This window comes from Camellia sinensis, chromosome 13, assembly GCF_055761805.1.
Source record: "Camellia sinensis isolate YWXY chromosome 13, ASM5576180v1, whole genome shotgun sequence".
NCBI lineage: Eukaryota > Viridiplantae > Streptophyta > Magnoliopsida > Ericales > Theaceae > Camellia > Camellia sinensis.
In genome coordinates this window covers 104,877,197-104,898,458 of record NC_138973.1, presented here as the reverse complement: position 1 = coordinate 104,898,458, position 21,262 = coordinate 104,877,197, and positions in this window count along the sequence as shown.

The following is a 21,262-nucleotide window of genomic DNA, read 5'->3' as shown; positions in this document are numbered from 1 at the left end:
GAGTGTGTTGTTTATTTGGAACTTTCAAATCATAATTTTACACTCATTTTCTCAAAACTCAATTCAAAACATAATTATTACTTTTCAAAACTCATTAGGGGTGGGCATAGGTCGGTTGCGGCCACGGAACCTCCAATCCGCCATTCGTCTGCCAGATTGGCGGATTGGAGAAAATCAATCCGCATCTGTTCGTCAATTTGACAGATGTGGATTGAGTGGATTGGCGGTTTGGCGGATGGATGCGAATCGGTTTGGTGGTTTAAAGTTTTATAAATTTTCAATATAATTCAACTTGTGCACTTCCTTAAAAAAAGAAAAAAGAAAGCACTACAGTCAATGACTTAAAAAAATATTACAATCACTGCATGCCTCATCCAAAGTAAGAAAGTTTGAAACTTTAGAATATTACAATCATTGCATGCCTCATCCAAAGTAAGAAAGTTTGAAACTTTAGAATATTACAATCATTGCATGCCTTATGTACATACTACAATCACAGCATACCTCATTCACATAAAGTATTACAATCTGTGGTTTTTAAAATATAAAATCAATTCAAACCACTAAAACCATGAACAGAGCAGTAGTAGAGATTGTATGTTTCTATATTGTTACATCTATATCTGTTTTTTAAAACAAAAACCAACCAGCATATATCATATTTTTTATTTATTATATTTACAGATAGATTTAAAAATCAAAAAATATAGATAAATAATACGTTTATTTTTTTCAATTAAAAAAAGATATTCAAGTTGAAAACTTGTTTTCAACAGAATATTTAAACTCTTTGTTAATTAAAAACACAAATAGAATATTTAAACAAACTGAAAACACAAAGTCTTATAAATTACTACGGGTGCTCGCGGTTTGGCGGTTCGGTTGCTGCCAAAGGAATCTCAAATCCGCCATCCGTCTGCCAGATTGGCGGATTGGAAAAAATCAATCTGCAACTGTCCGTTCGTCATCACGCATCCATCCAAAATGCGACAAATCGGTTCAGTTTGGTCGGTTTTGGCGGATCGGTATATCCGCTGCTCACCCCTAAAACTCATAACCAAACACATAATTCAAAACTCTTTTCAAAACTTAATTCAAATCAATATTTTAATTTTTTTAATATTTTAAATATTTTAAAAATATTTTAATTTTGTTAAGATTTTAAATATTTTAATATTTAAATATGTTACGATTTTTTTAATTTTTTAATTTTTTGAATTTTTAAAATATTTTAATTTCAAAATATTACGATTTTAATTTTTAAATTTTATTATTTAAATATTTATGATTTAAATTTTTTGAATATTTATTTCGAAAAAAAAATATTTCCTTTGTAGTATTTTCAACTAAAAAATTGATTAATATTATTTTCTGTTAATAATAAAATTTTTTAATTGAATTTTAAAAAGATTTTGATTAGGAGTATTGATCAGAATTTTCAATAGTGTGAAAATAGTGTGTTTTGTTATGAGTTATAACAATTTGAATTAAATTTTGAAAACTCTTTCCAAAACTCATAACCAAACAAATTTTCTTACTTCACATATCAAATTAAACTTTCAAAACTCAATTTCACACTCAATTCAAAACTCAATTTAACACTCTATTAAAAAATCATAGCCAAACAAATTTTCTACACTCAAATCATAATTTTAAAACTCTCAAATTCAAAATACAACTCATACTCTCAAATTATATTTACAAAATTCTACCAAACGCAACCTAAAACTATTTTGCCAATAAGTACATAGTGATTTCAATTATAATATTCTTGTCTTATGTATTTGCCAAAAGGGATCAGGTTTGGAAATGGCTAAATGGATGGAAAGAGAAGTCATTATCAGCAACGGTGGCTCAAGCAATACCGATGTACATTTATGTCTTGTTTTCAAATGCCAGAGGGACTGTGTCACGATATAAGTGCTCTTATTGCGAGGTTTTGGTGGGGGCAGAAGGAGGAGAATTGTAAAATCCATTGGAGAAACTGGGATTGGTTATGCAAAGCTAGTTGTGAAGGAGATATGAGGATGTTTTAGGATTGGTTTGGCATAAATTAAATAATACAAAAAGTTAAAAAGATATTATCATATTTAAGTCACATCATCTTATTTAAATCATATCACCTCTCTAACACATCACATCAAACCCAACTCAAACCGAACCCATATAAGTCGATAAGTCAAAAAATGTATTTTTTTAGAACATCCCAAACCAACCCTTACTTTGGCATTATACAAAAAGGGAATTTATTCGGTGCAGTCGGCTTACCATCTTGAGATGGATATTCGCAAACGGGATGCACGATGCTCAACTTCGAATAGGGGTACTGTGGAGAAGGGGTTTTGGAAGAAGTTTTGGAGCATGGGAATTCCGGGGAAGATTAAGGTGTTTGGTTGGAAGATGTGTTTGAATATTTTACCGGTGCGGGTTAATTAAGGAAGATGAAGGCGTTGATTGATGATGTTTGTGAATTTTATGGCATTTGGAAGCTGAGTCCGTCCATCGTTGTCTCTTCGACTGCAAGTTTTTTAGAGATACGTGGGATTGTAGTAGTCTTGATTTAGTTGTGCAGAGACGAAAGGGTGGAGCTATGTTCAAATGGATCCTTGAATTATTATTGAGTCTAAGTCTGCAAGAGTTGTTCTTTGTGATGTGATGGTGCCTTTGGATGAATCGCAACCAAGTAGTGTTCCATGAGAAAAGGACTGTGGCTAAATTGGCCAGGTATGCAAATAATTTTTTCAAGAGCTAAGTTAGGTTCGTGCTCAAGAGAGTGTGCCTTCGAGTGATGTCTTTGAGCAGGGACGGAATTAGGAGAAGACTATGAGAGGTTATGGCTCCTTTATTTTTGTGAAAAATATGATTTGTCATAACATTTTAAAAATATATCTCATTTTATACATAATGACCTAAAGTATAAAAAATACATATCTCATTTTTTTTCTATCTTGCACTCTCTTTTTATTTTATACTTAAAAAAACTTCATCCTATTAGAAATTATTTCTATGGTATTTGAATTTTTTTGTGTGTATACATAATTTATATATATATATATATATATATTGTACATACATGCTTGTATATGTATATGGCGAAAATTTTGTATTTGTCTTTTAGCTCCTCCCAAGATGAAATACTAATTCTGTCCCTGTCTTGAGGTTGGTTGGCGGGCTCTGGTGGAAGGGTGCTTTAAGATGGGGCGTACTTCGATGCCAAAAAATCAAGAGGGGTTAGGGCAATTGTTCGTGACCACCACGGTGAGGTCATTGCGACCACGTCCGTCAAATTGAATTCTACAATGGAAGTAGACTGTATTGAAGCTTATATGCCGTGATGACGACAATCCAGTTTGCATGTGATATGGGGCTACAAGACATCAATCTTGAAGGCGACTCTCTAACGGTTATTTGAACTCTCCAAGCTTCAAGTGAACAGTTGTCTTCATTTGGTCATTTGGTGGAGCAATCACAAGTGTTACTGAGAAGATTCAAATCGTGGGAAGTGAAGCGGCAAGCGAATTTGGTTGCGTATTGCTTGGCTTGCATGGGGGTTGAGTTGGATGGATGTTCTGTGTGGATGGAGGAGGTTCCCCTATCTCTCCAAATCTTTAGTTCTGCTAGAAGCTTCGTTTGTTTGATCTGTTGTTGGCTTTCTCAGTCGACTATCTAAAAAAATACAGTTTTGATTTTTGACAACTTAAAAAACGAGCAGTATTGTTTCTCAAATTATTAATTGTTGTTTAATTACTATTAGGTTATTGGATTTTGACATGGGTAAGCCCATAAAAGATAATAGCCCACCATTTAGGGCCCAATACATAACTCAAACACTAAAGCCCAGCATTGTTGAAGCCCCACGTAGCAATAAGAACCAATGGCATCAAGACACATGGCAAGAGAAGGGCAAGCCACATAAGTAGACAAAGATCTGCAAAGTTATTGCCACTGCACATCGCCATTAATGAAGCCCCTTACAGCATTTATTGCGAAAACCCCTCTCCGTCGGAACAGAACGCCTTCGCCATGAACAAGGTAAGCTAGAGCATAGACTTTCGGCCAAGGTGACAGGTCGGAAGGGACAACGAAATGATTACCAGAGGATACAAGTAGACGTCGAAGACAGGAAGAAGGTTAAGCTTTTCTATCTCTAATCCATCTCTATATTCTATCTCCCTTTCTAACTTGCTCGTCGGAGGGTTCACTGGGGGACTCCCCGTTCCCTGTTGAACTCTTGTGCAGGTCTTCTAGTGGTCTTAGTCGTTCGGACACAAGTTTTAGAAGCGTGGATCAGTCTGACCCGTTCCGCCCGGAACACGCTGTATTATCAGTTAGCGCCGTCTGTGGGAATAGCTTTGCTCCGCACGCCAGTTGTGCCCATTGTCGCCGGAGACTCTGTCCCAATAACCCTTTCCTGCCACCCACCAAGGTGTATGGTCACGACTAGATCCATGGCTTCTCACCACAATGTTGCCGACCACCAAGCCGACCCTCCCAATCCAAACAACCCACCACAGTATTTCACCGAGCTCACCAACAGCATCAACCGCCTGGCCGAGCAAAACCAAGCCCTGATTAATGCTCTACTTCAAAGAAACCTTCCTATGCCTCCTCCACCACCTCCAAATATTCCACCCAACCAAGAACGAGCCTCGAGCCATACTATCCAACAGCCCAATCCACCCAACTTGGAAAGCTTGCGAGCCCTCCTCCCGGATGTAAACCTGCCACCCCGGGCCCCGCATCCATCTGTCCAGGTACTAACCCCCGAGGGAGAGGCCAGTAGCGTCCAGCCCCCGCTGCCCTCCAATGGTGACAACATTCCTCTCTGGGATGCAAAACTCCGAGCCATGAAACTCTAGCTCCAAGGAGGCATGCAGAACATACAGTATAAACCATCCACCACAACCAACTCACCATTCGTTGTCTCCATCCGGGACAAACCTCTACCCCTCAAGTTCAAAATGCCCACCATCGACTCTTTCGACGGTACAACGGACCCAGTCGATTACTTGGAGACCTATAGAACCCTCATGATCCTCCATGCATTCCCTGACGAAATCATGTGTCGGGCTTTCCCCGTAACACTCAAGGGGTCAGCTTGACTTTGGTTTAGTCAACTGCCAGCAGACTCTGTCTCCACTTTCCAGCACCTCAGTGACTGCTTCCTCAGCCATTTCATTGGAGCCCAGTGCCAGCAACGTCCAGTAACCCAACTCCTCAATATCCGTCAGACCGAGGGAGAGTCGCTGCGCAGTTTCGTTACCCGCCTCAACACCGAAGCCTTGCAGATAGCGGAAAACGATGACAAGGTCATCCTTACGGCTTTCATGGCCAGTCTACGATCATCTGATTTCCTTTTCTCCCTCTCTAAAAACCCCTCGACCTCCATGGCAACCCTACTCTGCAAAGCCCAAAAATACATGAACGCCGAAGATTCCCTAGCCGCCTGGCAAGATCCTGTAGCCAAAAACCCAACCCCCAGAGAGAAGAGAAAGGACTTAGAAACCAGAAATACCCAGTACACTCACCAAACACCTCAATATACCGACCGACCACCCCGAGCCGACCAGTCGGCGTCAGCCCGACTGCCCGGCCGGTTCGAAAGATACACCCCCCTCAACTCCCCCATGGAACAAGTCTTGAACCAGATTCAGCGAGATTATCTCCTCAAATGGTCCCAACCGTTGCGGTCTTCTTTCAATCGGCGAGACCAGTCCAAATACTGCCGCTTCCACCAGGACCACAGCTATAACACCGAAGAGTGTGTCAACCTCAAAGACCAGGTCGAGGGCCTGATCCGTTAGGGGCGCCTCAGTCGATTCACGGAAGCTCGCCCCAACAGAGGCAAAGGACTGAACCCATTAGAAACAACGGCTGGTGCACCCCTCCACGGCAACCAGCACAACCCAACCAAGGTCATGATCGCCTCCTACAGCAACCTCGAGCACAAGGTAACCCCGCCCCACTTGTTGGAGAAATCAGAGTTATTGCTGGCAAGCTTGCTTGTAAAGGACCATCCTACTCGGCCCAACGGATAGAACTCAGAAAGATAAGGCAGGGCTCAGACAAAGAAGTTGCCACGCTGGACCGCCCTTCCAAACAGCCCAAACAGTGGATGGAGCCCATCACCTTCACGGAGGCCGACTGCATAGGCATCCGTTACCCTCATGACGACCCTCTCGTCATCTCTGCCCTCCTCTCAAACTATAAAGTCAGACGGGTTCTCGTCGACAATGGCAGTTCTTCCGACATTATCTTCCTAAATGCCTTTCGCCAGCTCAAGATCGGGGAGGAAAGTCTGTCTCCTCTCCAAACCCCATTGGTCGGTTTCACTGGAGACCGGGTGACCTCCATCGGCTCCATCGATCTTCCCATCACAATCGGCGAATACCCGCGGCAGACCACAAAGTTACTCACCTTCTTTGTTGTCGACTGCCCCTCTACTTACAACATCACCCTTGGCCATACCACCCTAAATGCCTTCCAAGCTATCGCATCCACTTTCTATCTTGCCATCAAGTTCCCTACCGATCTTGGGGTCGACACCGTGAGGGAAGAGCAGACCGTGACCAGAGAATGTTATGTCGTCTCACTTAAAGAAGTCAAGCTCAAGGAGGCTATGATCATTGAAGGACTCGACGTCAGAGATGAGAACGAGCTAGTCAGAGGGGAACCAGTGGAAAAGCTTGTCGAGATCCTCATCGATCCCACCAACCCGGCAAAAACTACCAAGATCGGTAGCCAATTATCCTCCCAGGCCAAGGTCAACCTCACCGCCCTCCTGATTGAGCACAATGACGTATTTGCCTGGACCCACTCTAACATGCCAGGTATCAACCCCTCCTTCATCACCCACCGTCTCAGCATTGAGCCCTATTTCCGACCCATCTGCCAGAAGCAGCGCATCTTCCACCCGGAGCGCAATAACCTTATTGCTTCTGAAGTAGATAAGCTCCTTAAGGCACAGTTTATCACAAATGTGGACTACCCCAGATGGCTATCGAATGTGGTTCTCGTTCGTAAAAATAATGGTAAATGGCGACTCTGTGTCGACTACTCCGACCTCAACCGAGCTTGCCCCAAAGACAGCTATCCTCTTCCTCGCATAGATCTGCTGGTTGACGCCACAGCCGGTCATCAAATGCTCAATTTCACGGATGCCTTCTCTGGATACAACCAAATTCTAATGCACCCGTCTGACCAAGAACACACCTCCTTCATCACCGACCGGGGAACCTACCATTACCGTGTGATGCCATTCGGGTTGAAAAATACCGGAGCCACTTACCAATGGTTGGTCAATGCCGTCTTTCATCACCAGATAGGCCGGAACATGGAAGTATATGTTGACGACATGCTAGTCAAGAGCAAGCTCTCCACTGATCATCTGGCCGACCTGCGAGAGACCTTCACCACCCTACAAAAGCATGAAATGAAGCTCAATCCAGAGAAATGCGCCTTCGGCGTAAGATCTGGGAAATTCTTGGGCTTCATAGTCAGTTAGTGGGGTATCGAAGCTAACCTTGAAAAGATCAAGCCCTTAACCAAAATGCAGTCACCCAGAACGATTAAGGAGGTTTAGAGGCTTACTGGCCTAGTTGCCGCCCTCAACCGCTTCATTTCCCGTGCAACGGACAAGTGCCTCCCATTCTTCAAAGTTCTTCGGCAAACTTTTGAGTGGACGGCAGAATCTGAAGAGGCCTTTCAGCAGTTGAAACAGTGCATAGCCAACCCCTCTACTTTCTCAGGCAATCACGGCGCGAACCCTTCTTCCTCTATTTAGCCGTGTCAAACACCACAGTCAGTGCAGCACCCATCAGGGAAGACAGCTTTGTCCAACGACCGGTCTATTACATCAGTTGGGCTCTCAGAGGCGTGGAACAAAATTACCCATTGTTAGAAAAAATGTCCTTGGCTTTGGTTATTGGCTCCAGACAACTCCGTCTTTAATTCCAAGCTCATTCCATAGTGGTCCTCACTTACCAACCATTGAAGAAAATAATGCAACAACCAGAGCTTTCCGGTAGACTAATGCAATGGTCGGTCGAGCTCAGCCAATTTGACATCTCCTATCGGCCTCGAACGGCGATTAAAGGGCAGGCTGTTGCCGATTTCATCATGGAATTCACTAATCCCACTCCAACCACAGCTCCTCCGCCCCCGCCACCCCCTACCAAGCCAGAAGACCCCTACTCTTGGACCTTCAACGTCGACGGATCATCTCGCAAAGAAGGCAGTGGGCTAGTCTCATCCTCACCGCCCCTGAGGGTGGTTATTTCAAATGTGCTCTTCGCTTCTTGTTCGACGCAAGCAATAATGAGGCTGAATATGAAGCATTGATCGCAGGTCTTCGCCTCGCCAGAGACATTGGTGTCAGCCATATCCGAGTGTTCAGCGATTCCCAGCTCGTTGTCGAACAAATCACGGGGGAATTCGATGCCAAGAAAGACACAATGCGGGTTTATAGGGATATTGCACTCCCTCTCGCTCGCCTCTTCAATAACTTCCACATCAAGCACATCCCTCGGACGAAAAACTCCAAGGCAGATGAAATGGCTTAATTAGCTTCGACAGACCAGTTAGACCTTAGCTACGACGTCCGCCTCGAGTACCTGGCCCACCCTACCATTTCCCCAACTCAGCAGCAAGTCTACTTCCTCCAAAATGAACCTATTCTATGGGCGGCCGATATCTTTCTATTTCTGACAACAGGGGAACTGCCAGCCGACAAACAGCAGGCCGCCAAAGTCAGAGCCCGATCGTCCAATTACATTCTTGTTAGCGGCCTCTTGTACAAACGTGGCTTTTCACGCCCATATCTGCGATGCCTCAATCCAGCTCAAGCGACCTACGTGATGAGGGAAGTTCATGAGGGTATATGTAGTAATCATTCAGGGGCCAGGTCACTAGCCCACAAAATACTTCGCACTGGTTATTTTTGGCCTACTCTTAATCAAGATGCGACAGACTTCGTGCTCAAATGTGATAAGTGCCAGCGTTTTGCCAACATTTCCCATGCTCCTCCTATAGAATTGATTACACTTTGTAGTACCTAACCATTCGCCAAATGGGGGATCGACCTAGTTGGCCCATTGCCCACTGGCCGAGGCCAAACCAAATTCGCCATTATCGCCATTGATTACTTCACTAAATGGGTGGAGGCAGAACCCCTTGCCAAAATTACCGAGCGGAACACAACCAGATTCATCTGGCAATCGATTGTATGCAGATTTGGCATCCCTCAAGCCATCGTCTCCGATAATGGCAAACAATTCGACAATGCCAAGTTCAGGAAATTCTGTGCAGAACTTCAAATCCAGCCATGTTTCTCTTCCCCAGGTCATCCCCAAGCCAATGGCTAAGTTGAGGTTACCAACCGTTCTCTTCTAAAGATCATCAAAACTAAGCTGGAAGCTGCTAAGGGACTCTAGGCTGAAGAATTACCGGATGTACTTTGGGCTTACCGCACTACCGCTCGAACCCCCACTGGGGAGACCCCCTTTCGCTTAACATACGGCGCTGAGGCGGTCATCCTAGTGGAAATCGGTCTGCCTACCCCAAGAATTCTACATCCGAATCCAGAACTAACTGAGGAGCTGCGTCGGGCAGATCTAGACCTAATCGAAGAGCTCTGAGAAACCACTGCTGTCAGACGGGCCTCATACCAACAGAAATTGAGAACACATTACAACCGCAAAGTTCGACCGAGGGAGTTTGCCGTGGGGAACCTTGTTTTGCGTGAAGTAACCCTTGCCACTACAAATCCGGCTGAGGACAAACTGGCAGCCAAGTGGGAAGGACCTTACGTTGTTAAAGCCAGACCTCGTCCGAGCACTTACTGACTTCAGGACATAGAAGGTCGAGACCTCCCCCATCCGTAGAACGCCGAACACTTGAAACGTTATTTTCAATAAATCCCTATTTTTGTATTGATCAGTTATTGTATTTTCCTTTTTGACAATTTACACACTTGAATTTTCTTGTTCTTCTCTCACATGATGTAAATTTCTGATCAAATGGGCTACACTTTACACGACAACAATCTTATATCTTAATTATTTGTATGGTACCTCAATAATGTCTTGATTGCAGCACTCAGTTACAAGCCTCAGTCAGACTGAGCATGCAGAGCTCAGCCAGACTGAGTCACTTAAAGCCTCAGGCAGACTGAGCATGAAGAGCTCAGCCAAACTGAGTCTCTTAAAGCCTCAGCCAGACTGAGGGTGAAAAGTCTCAGCCAGACTGAACATGACAAGCCTCAGCCAGACTGAGCATGAAGAGCTCAGCCAGACTGAGTTACTTGAAAAGACAGCTCGACCAAGTTAATCATGGCTCAACCCGAACTGAGCACGAATGAAGCGCTCGGCCAAGGCCGTTCTTGCAACTTCATGATTGTGGCATAGTTGCCGTACTTAGTCAAATTCTAGGTCCATGTTTTTACGCCTCTTAACACTCTTTACATTTTTTAACTTTCATTTCCCAACCCAACCTTTCATTTGTCAACACCCTTACAACGTGATTTAAAACTTCACCTTTTGGGACTCTTACAAGCCAGACTGACTCCCTATTGGGTCGTGATTTGAAACTTCACATTTTTTGACATTCTCACATTTTAAACCCCACTTACGATTTTCTTACAAGTTAGACTGTTTCCCTACTTCTCAATTTTCACTGCGATTTATACAGAAACCTTATTTGAATAACCATTCTCATTCTTCTCAAACTTGCAAAAATAAAGGCCACAGTGTGACAAACACAATTCTGAATTTTATTTATTCACAAACTTATACATAAGTTTACTGCAGAAATTACACACTCAACAAAAAAAAAAAAAACAACACTCAAAACACCAAGAAAAGTTCCATTTACAAGCAAAGTGCCAAAATTCTACATTTCATCAATCTTCCTCGCTCGAAGCAAGGTCTTCTTCATTCACACCTTCGTTTAAGGGGGTCTGGGCCACGTTTTCTTCCTCTATTCTAATAGTGTTGAAGTTCAAGTCTGGGAACAACTCTTTTGTTTTGCGTTTGAACATCTTCTAGTCGCTGTCACAGAACTCGGCCATCTCATGTTTGTAGAAGTCTGACCGCTGGAAGCTCTGGATCACTTCTTCTTCACTTCTGCTCCCAGCTGTCGCTCCCGATGGGCCAGCCCCCCCAGACCCCTCTCTTGCCAAGTTGCGGGCGATCGCGACATCAATAGCCATCTGAAAGTCAGCAGACCCCTTGAACTGCTCTACTGCTGCGACGCATAAGTCGGGGTATGCTGCCCTCTCAGAGGCTGACTTAGTCTTTTCTTTCGCCAACTCCTTCTCCAGCCCCGCCTTCTCTGCCGCTGCCTTGGCGTGCTCGTCTACCAGATCTCGCTCCAACTCAGCGATCTTTAGGTCTGCTTCTTCCTTTTCTTTGACCCACTGAGCGCGCAAATCTTCATTACTGGTCATGGCCTCTTCAAACCGATCGTTGGCGACAGTACAGGCTTTTTGGGCCTCTTCCAGTTTTTTCTGCTCGCCAATTAGTTGGAACTCGAGCGACACCACCTTGCGGCGTTCCGCCTCCTACTCTAACTTGGCCGCGAGCAGCTCGGCATTGGCTTGATCGGCTGAATAGCCCTGCACCATCGCCAACACTTTCATCTTCTTGGCCTTCTAGGCCTCTTCCAGGCCCCTAGCACACACACTCTGAGTGGTCCTCCTTCACCCCGCAGTTTCCCTCCTCAAACTTTCAAGTTGGGCCTTTGCCTCCTCCAACTTCACCTTCAGTAGCCCCATTTCGCCTTTGGCAGTCGCAGCCTTTCTTAGTAGGGCTCTTGCTAAGGCAGTTACCTTTATCTGCGCAGAACACAACCCCTTTAGCAGTTCGGCCTCAATGAAGGTGGCCATCGAACGCACTGCCGCGTCCTCCACCACACTCAAGAGCCGGTCGGCAACAGTCTTGGCTGGGCCTCCTTCTCCCTCCAGTCGCCCAGAAAATTGCTGGAGCGTGGTAGATAGTAGTTTTCAATCTGACCCCCTCTCCTTCTTCTTGGGGCGCAAGACCCCCCTTAGGCTGCTACTCAGCCCCCTCCTTAGCGCCAGTCGCCCCGCCTTCCACTTGGTTTTTAGAGGCAGTCGCCCCACTCTCCGTCTCCTTCGCTGCCTCCTCCAGTCCCACTTCGGGGGCCTCCTTTGCTGTCACCGCCTTCGTTCTCTTCAGCGCTGGCCCCCCTCACTCTCTTCTTCTTCTTCTTATTCTTCTTCTTCTTCTTCTTCAACAATGCCTCCATCTCCTCCTTATTCCTCTCCTTTAGAGGATCCACTGGGGGTGGTCGTGGCTCAAAGCCGCCCAGATCCTTCCCCCCTAGCGGCTTCAAGCGCGGTCAGATTCGCTCCCTCGCGATCGGCTTTGGAGCAGACCCCAGTTGTGTCTCTTTATACTTGTTCGCTCAGCCGAACAATCTCTTTTGCTCATCCTCCTCCGCTTTGCGCTGCCTTTCTAGCTCCTCTCTTGCTGGGTCTTCCCCTAACGGTTGCGGCCCCAATTTGAGGGCGAACAACGTTGAAGGCAGGACTAACTCATCCCATCTCACCCCCTTCTCTTCCCTCCATTCCCTCACCTTTTTCACTCGGTCTTCGGCTTCCTTGCCCAACTCAGGCTCGACTAATTTGGTGGGGACCTTCTACATTGTGCGAACCCCGGCTCCACCGTTCGCCGTCACAAAGAACCATCTCGGCCTCCACCCCTTCACCGAAGATGGAAGACCCGCCACCAGCCCTCACCCTGTCACTGCTTGCAGAGTCACCCAGGTCTCCTGCTAACTAGAGGCCTTATAGCAGGAGAAGAACTCGTCTACTGACATTGCTGTCCCCCCGGTCACCTGCAGCCAGGCACTCGCGCATGCCATTACTATCTTCCAGGCATTCGGCATCAGTTGCCCCGGCGTCGTCTCTACCTTGTTTAGCACCTCCACCACTACTTGGGGGAGAGGTAGCCTCAAACCCCCTCGCAGCGCTTCCTCGTACAAGCTGAATTCGCCCGGCCGCACATCCAATGCCCTCTCCTTGAATTCGGGCAGTCTTAGCCCTATCTCTAAGGGAATTTGATACTTCTTCCTTATTCCCTCTAGCTCCTCCACTGTCTGTAGGGATCTGTCCGGTTTGGTGTGCCAATGGTCCAGCTCCACCTGACTAATCGGTCTCGCGGCCGAGATTATTGTCCCAAGGCAAGCCCGCACAGCCTGACTCGCTTCTTCCCCTTCCCAACGCTCCGTATGATATTGTTCCGCCAAATCCACCGCATCATCGTCGCTCAATGGATCAACACTTGCGGTTGTTGCTTTCTCTTGGGCCATCTCTCTCGTGTGTCTGCGAATAGCTTCAGATGCTGGTGCAAGATAGTTCACAAAATGTTGCAAAGGTGTATCACTTGACACGATGGAGTTTACACTTGGAATATTTTGGTTGTTTGCAAAGAGATACGTAAAACGGATAATACCAAAAGCCCAAGGCTTGCCTATATTCCAAGGGTCACAATTAAATTTCGCCAGTTTAAAAATTTTCAAAAATCCGCCAAAACTGTCTTTTCAACACCCTATAATGACCTACCGTTTCACTTCTTGCCCAACGCCTAACCTTTCCCCCTACAAGATCCTGCCACATGTACGACCACGATCCACTACCCCTTTCCCCTTCCCTGTCTATTCCGCTTCACTTCAACACGTGCCCTGCCGCTTCTTGAGCCCTGCGCCACACCACCCACCCTTCGCGGTCGGCTCTCCTCATGGTCGGCCCCACCACTCAGTCACCTGCGCGGTCGGCCCTCCTTATGGTCGGCCCCACCACTCGGCCACCTGCACGGTCGGCCCTCCTTATGGTCGGCCCCACCACTCGGCTACCCTTCGCAGTCGGCCCTCTTCATGGTCTGTCCCTCCACTCGGCCACTCTTCGCGGTCGGTCCTCCTCCTGGTCGGTCCCTCCACTCGGCCACCCTTTGTGGTCGGCCCTCCTTATGGTCGGTCCCTCCACTTGGCCACTCTTCGCGGTCGGCCCTTCTTATGGTCGGTCACCCCTCTCGATCGACCTTCACCCTGCCGGTCTCTCACAACTCTCATTTTCTTCATTATTCCCTTCATTGGACTAAAGTTGCACTTGGGAATGAGGGACTACTAACATAGGTAAGCCCATAAAGATTATAGCCCACCATTTAGGGCTCAATACATAACTCAAACACTAAAACCCAGCATTGTTGAAGCCCCACGTAACAATAAGAACCAATGGCATCAAGACACATGGCCAGAGAAGAGCAAGCCACATAAGCAGACAAAGATTTGCAAAGTTATTGCCACTGCACATCGCTATTAATGAAGCCCTTTACAACATTTATTGCAATAACCCCTCTCCGTCGGGACAGAACGCCTTCACCATGAACAAAGTAAGCTAGAGCATAGACTTTTGGCCAAGGTGACAGGTCGGAAGGGACAACGAAATGATTACCAGAGGATATAAGCAGACGTCGAAGACAGGAAAAAGGTTAAGCTTTTCTATCTCTAATCCATCTCTACATTCCATCTCCCTTTCTAACTTGCTCGTCGGAGGGTTCGCTGGGGAACTCCCCGTTCCCCGTTGAACTCTTGTGCAAGTTTTCTGGTGGGCTTGGTCGTTTGGACACAGGTTTTGAAAGTGTGGATCAGTCCAACCCGTTCCGCCCGGAACACGCTGTATCATCAAATTTCTCTATTATTGTGTTTAAATATTAAATTTGTAAAAAAATAAATAATTAAAAGAGATATGATAAGAAAAAGATGATGAAGTGAACGGATTTAATTTTTTACTTTTTTTGTGGTAAGGCTAGGAAAATGAGAACAAAAATAGTATATATTTGTCAAAAACAAATCCATTTTAATTTAAGGTTGTGTTTGGATTTACTATTTAAGTAAAAATTTGGGGGGGGGGGGGGAATTGCTACTTTTCGCTTCTTCTAGTTTTTTTTTTCCCATAAATTCCTGTATAAATTTAATATTCGAACACAACCTAATTATCCATAAAAACAAAATTATCCATACAAAAATATATGTAAGTAATTTCTTGTGATACATATTTGAAATTTTATCATTTCGGAAGATTCATATTCTAATAAACTAATTCTTCAAGTCTCTTTCCTGCCACATCCCTTCACATTATTCCATTTTTTTTTTTTTGGTATACTTTCCTCTCATGTTTATTAGTTAGGTTATTATTGTTGTATTTGGTTAATATCGTTTGAATTTTAAAGGATTTTCTAAAAACAAATATTAAGAAATTAGATTTACAAGTATCTATACTATATATTAACTAAAGAGGTTTTTAACCCCCAAAGTTTGTGAGAGCTTCAATATCCCAATTTGAATTTTCTAATTTTTTTATTTTTTATTCAAAAAAAAAATCTCAACATTTATTGATTTGGTCAAAATCCCCTGATCAACATTTATTAAATTTTTTCAATCCACACGTCTTTCTACATGCCTGCATTTATTGATTTGGTCAAAATCTCCTAATCAGCATTTAAAATCTCATCATACAAATAATTATAGATACAATTCATGTATAGTTACTGCAGTACCATTTTCAACTTCTCTCATACACTATGGTTAGTGATAAGATTATTAAATTATTTTTATAAAAAATCTTAAAAAAAATAATTTATATATTAAAAAAAATCTAAAACAAATATAAAATATCTATAATTATCTCATATATAGCACGGGTAATAAGCTAGTATTATGGCTTATTTTGGGAAGATGGTAAAAAATGGCTTTTTGACTTTTAACCAAGATTTTGGCTTTTTTAGACAAATGATTTGGGAAGTTGGTAAAAAGTGACTTTTGACTTTTTTGATTAATGTTTGTTTATGATGTCAAATCATAATAAAATGACCAAACTACCCCCATTTACTTAAAATATTTACGACTTCACCTATGTAACACATTTTGACCCATGAGGGTAAAATTGTAATTTCACCGTTGTCTAAAAGCCAACTTCCCAAATGAAAAAAAAGACAAAAAAGTCAACTTTTAACTTTTGTTATAAACCAAAAAAAGTGACTTTTAGCTAACTTTCCAAAATACCTCAATATATAACAAAATCCTAGTGCAACGAACCTACATGCCTCTTTTTTCGCCCGCTGATTGAGTCTTGGGTTTGCCCTTGAATAGTCAAGGAGTGTCGCTTGGTATAGGATTATAAATGAATCCTGCCGGTTCACAAATTTGGTTGGGTAGGGCTTAGTTTGTTATAGGGGTGCAATTTGGGAAGGCTCAATCTGAACAATTCGAGTCCAGTTTGAGTTTTTTTAGGGTTTGGACAAAATATTTTTAAATTTGGTGTGGGCTTGGGCAAAATTCAGAAGCCCGAATTAAATTTTGGCAGACTTGAGCAAAGACGTCAAATAACCCAAGCAACCTGAAACCCGAATTATACATATATAGATATATAAAAATATTAAATATACATATAAATTATTAGCCATTACATAATATTAAAGTAATTTAATTATTAAATCATATTGAATGTATATTATATATACAAATAACATATAATCTTACCTTTTTTTTCTTTTTATTTTCACTCATAAGTTGTAAGGACTACTATAGTAGCATATCTCTTACATTATATAAATTATTTGTTTTGATGAAATTAATGATTTTTTATAAAAAATAAAAAATAAAATCTAAATAGAGTCAAATTTTAATAATTTAATAATGTAGCTGCAAAAAAAAAAAAAATTCATTTACAATTCGGACAAATCGGGTAATTCGGGTCGGGCTTGGGCATATATCCTCGGGTTACAATTCGGGTTTGGGCAGGTCTCAACACAACTTGGATTGAATTTGGACAACCTCTCAACCTGATCGAATCCGCCCGAGTTGCACCTCTAGTTCGTTACATATATAAATGAGAATAAGAATTTTTTTTAAAGTCTTTTTAATAAACTACCCAAGTTCAAGTTTCAATTAAGCGTGTTCATTTAATTTTTATTTAAATAATAGCATAAATATATTATATAAAATGTATTTTATATGCCTATTTAATATAAAATAATATTTAATGAGTCAATCCACCTTGATTATTGAGCTCATCTTTATTTTTATTATCGATTTTTGAGCTAAACTTAAACATGATTTGTATTAATGAGCCGAACTGAGTTTTAACTAGATTAATTTTAGAGTTGAGCTCGAGGTCGATAAACATATTAATCGAGCTCAAGCATGCAAAACTTGACCTAATTCATTTACAACCCTAACTTGATGGCTCTAGTTAAAGAAAACAAAAACAAAAAATAAAAAAGACTAGGCTTCCTTTCAATCCATAATATGGATTGTAGGGTGTTGTCGAGATCCATGGAACTCACTACGAATTTCGTTTTAATTATTTGAATAATTTATTTTGAAATGTCGTTCGAGTATATTATCTACAAAAAAAAGAAAAGAAAAAGGAAGAAGATAAATTCAATAATCGTAACTTATTCAATTTATTGTGTTTGTCACACAAAAAAAATAAATAAAATAGATGATTTATTTTTAAAAACATACTTGTCGTTTATTTTTTGAAACACAAATACAATACATTGAATTGATTACAATTATCGGATCGATTGATTTTTTTTTTTATAGATGATATACACGGAAGACCCTACAAAATGATGATTTGATTATCAAAACGGAACACGTAATAAACCCCACTAGCCAGGACAACACCCTTCGATCTAGATTATGGACTGGAGGAATCAACTCCAAAATAAAAATATTACTAATTTGAATCTTGGTCTGAGGTATGATTATAGAATTGGATGAGAAAATTACATGAATAGTCCCTATAATTTGGTTCACGCTTCACTTTGGTTCTTATCATTTCAATTTAAATAAATTTACCCTTGAATTTTTGATTTTGTATCAAATGAGGACAATAGTTAACAAACATCTAAATTATGGATGAAAAGTAGTCACATGAAGTGCACATGACCAATTGTAAAGGGTATGATAGTCTTTTCCTCTTCCATCTCGTATTCATCTTCTTAGGAAATTCTACTTACATAATACATTTGTCCCTTTACACCCATCATTTGAGATTTTTTTTTTTTTTTGGTAAATTATGCAAATAGTCTATATAATTTACATAATGTGTTAATTTAGTCTATGTTATTTTAATTTACTCAATTTTGTCATTTAATTTAATGGATTGTGTCATATTGGTTTGATAAATAATGGCCGTTAGGTTTGGTAGACGGAAACTCAAATAATGTGTTAATTTGGTTTTTGTCAAAATGGAGCAAATTAAAATAATAGAGACTAAATTGACACATCGTGTAAACTATAGGGATCATTTGCATACTTTATCATTTCTTTTTCTTTTTCAATTTTATCCATGTGTGAAATTAACTTTAAGAACAAAATATAAAAATTAAACATATTTGATTATTTCTTTACACCCATTACATTTCAACCACTATTTTTTTTCTTCCTTTCTCATTTCTCATTTCTCTTTCTCTATTATACATCTACTTTCAAAAAGTAGGAATCATGTGTTTGGTTTGTGTTTTGAGATAATTTTAAAAATAATTTTTGGGAAGAGAGTTTAGAATTTTTTTTTTAGTTTGTTTGGTTGTATATTTTGAAAGTAGGTTTGGAGTTTGGAAATTTGAGATAATTTAATATTTTGTTGTAATTAAGTAGATGTGTATGAGAGAAGAAGTAATTGAGAAGGAGAGAGAAGAGAGAAAAAGTGATTGATTGACGTGTAGGAGAAAGAAAGTGATTTTGGAATTTTTTTTAAAAAAAAATTTAAACCAAACAAAATTTTGTAAATTTTTCTTAAAAATTGTATCTTGAGATACAAACCAAATAAGTTTTGATCATAAAAGAAAAGAATTGATGAAAAAATGGTGATGAAAGACTAGCAAAAAAGTGAAATTGTGAGGGTTTTTATTTTTAATATGTTTTTGTTTCGTTTTTGAAAGGGACTGTTCGACTCTTGTTCAGTGTATTAGAATTGAATAAAATCAAATAGTCCGGAATCATAATACCGAACAAAAAATACATATCTGGTAACTTGCTGCCGAATAAAAAATACTTGTTTAGTAACCTGCTACCAAATAAAAAGTACATGTCCGGTAACTCATTACTAAATATTTCAAATTTCATTTTCTGACAGTTTTGTTTTGTTTTGTTTTAATTTTTTTACTTTGAAAAATTATGCTTTTGTTCATTGCAGTAAGGCTAGTAGTACATTATTAATGGTTTGTTAGATTTATCTGCTTCCTGATCATCTAGTAGTTTCAAAAGCAAGTAATTAGATTTGTTTTCATCAATCGTGCGCTAATAGATGGGAGAAAATATATACTACCCGTATTGATTAATTCTGTACGTTTGTCATCCCTAGTATAGCAATTACAGAAATTATCAACATAGATGGATTGTGATAATATCTCAGTGTGTTTTTATAGATTTTGTATTGACAAATTTGAAGATATTTTTATTGACAAATTTTATGAATATTTTTATGAATGTTTGTACACTTCATGTTTTTATGGATACTTGATATTTTAAGGAAAGTAAATTTGTACACGTGCGACAATAGATGATTAGACAAATCTATTTTACTTGGTAAAAATAGGTAAAAAGCTGGAAGCTGGCTTTTTACTATCTTCCCAAAAGACTCCAAAATGCATAATCCAAAACAAATTAGTAGCATTCCTATGTGTTTGCATTATTATTATTATTATTTTTGGATTGTGGCCTGTTGATTGTAGTCAAATCTAATTTTATGATAGTGACATGTCGATTATGATCAAATTTAATCTTATTGATGGCAATGGCGAATTCAGTAAATTAAGTTAGAGGAGACACTTATTATTATAATTTTTTATTTTAAAAAAAAAATCACGAACAACATTAAGATAATAATAATTTTATAAGATAAATTTAAACATAAAAAAATTACATATTCATTATTAATAAGAACAAATCAAAATTCTATAATAGTATGGAATAACTCAGTATAAGTTTACAATTTTAACACAAAAAATTATGGATCAAAATTTCTAATTATAAAAAATAAAAACACATCATTTATAGTATAAATTATTATAAAATATATTTAATTTTTATTTGACAAAAAAATATTAAAGAGATGACATTGCTTATAAATAATGTGTTTTTAATGTAAATTATTAAACAGTCTTACAGTACCATATGGCGTTGCTTACGTGATACTCAAAGCATAGAAAATCACAAATTACACTAAGTGATATGTCAATTATTTAAAAATAATGAATTCATTATATCCAATCTATAATATTTTTCATTTCACTATTAATTTAAACTACTACATAAACAATTTCAAAATATCAAATAACTACTTGTTATGAACAATATAATAAACTCTTAATCAAAGAATACGTTCAAAAAAAAAAAATACATTTTATACATGACCAAAAAAAAAAAAAAATTCCAAAACTGAAGAAGGGCATATGAACCCTCTGCTGTGCCTCCGCCCTTGATTGATGGTAGCCAGTCAATTTTGTCTGATTTAGATCATAAATTATTTTTAATATAAAATTATAATTACATATTTTTTGATAAATCCTATTTATAACTGTTTTGTTCCATAAAACCCAAACTATTTCTGAATATTCCATTAGGTCCATTAATTGTTAAAGGACGAAATAACCCTCTCCGCCTCTCCCGTATGAAACCGATTCTGCAAAAACCCATTCCTATTCGAAATATTCAATCCACAAAATTTCCAAAACAAAAACTCAATCCACGAAACGATACTGATATTGCCTCCAGTAACCCTAGATTCACATCGCCTCACCAACGTCCTCGTCGTCCATCGTCGACCATCGACCCCAGATTCCTCTTCGTCTCACCACTGCGAAGCTTCACATCGGAAGGAGGGTGCTTCGTCGTTTGAAGATTCTTGTCGTCCAATTGAGTTTATTTTATCCACTGAGTGTGATCCATACCCACCAACCATGACGAACAAAAGTAAGGAATACCATCCCACCTTCTGCTTTTCAATCATAATGTCATCATTGATGTATACATACACCTTCTGGTTTTCGGATTTGAATTTGTAAACATAGATGTTGTGGAATTAATTTTGTAAAAATAGATGATGTGAACATTCACATTAGTGTTGATTACTGGCTAAACTTACAGTAGTAGACACTGATGTGAATATTCACAGCAGTGTATAATGATGTGAACATTCACATCAGTGTATGATGATGTGAATGTTCATATTACT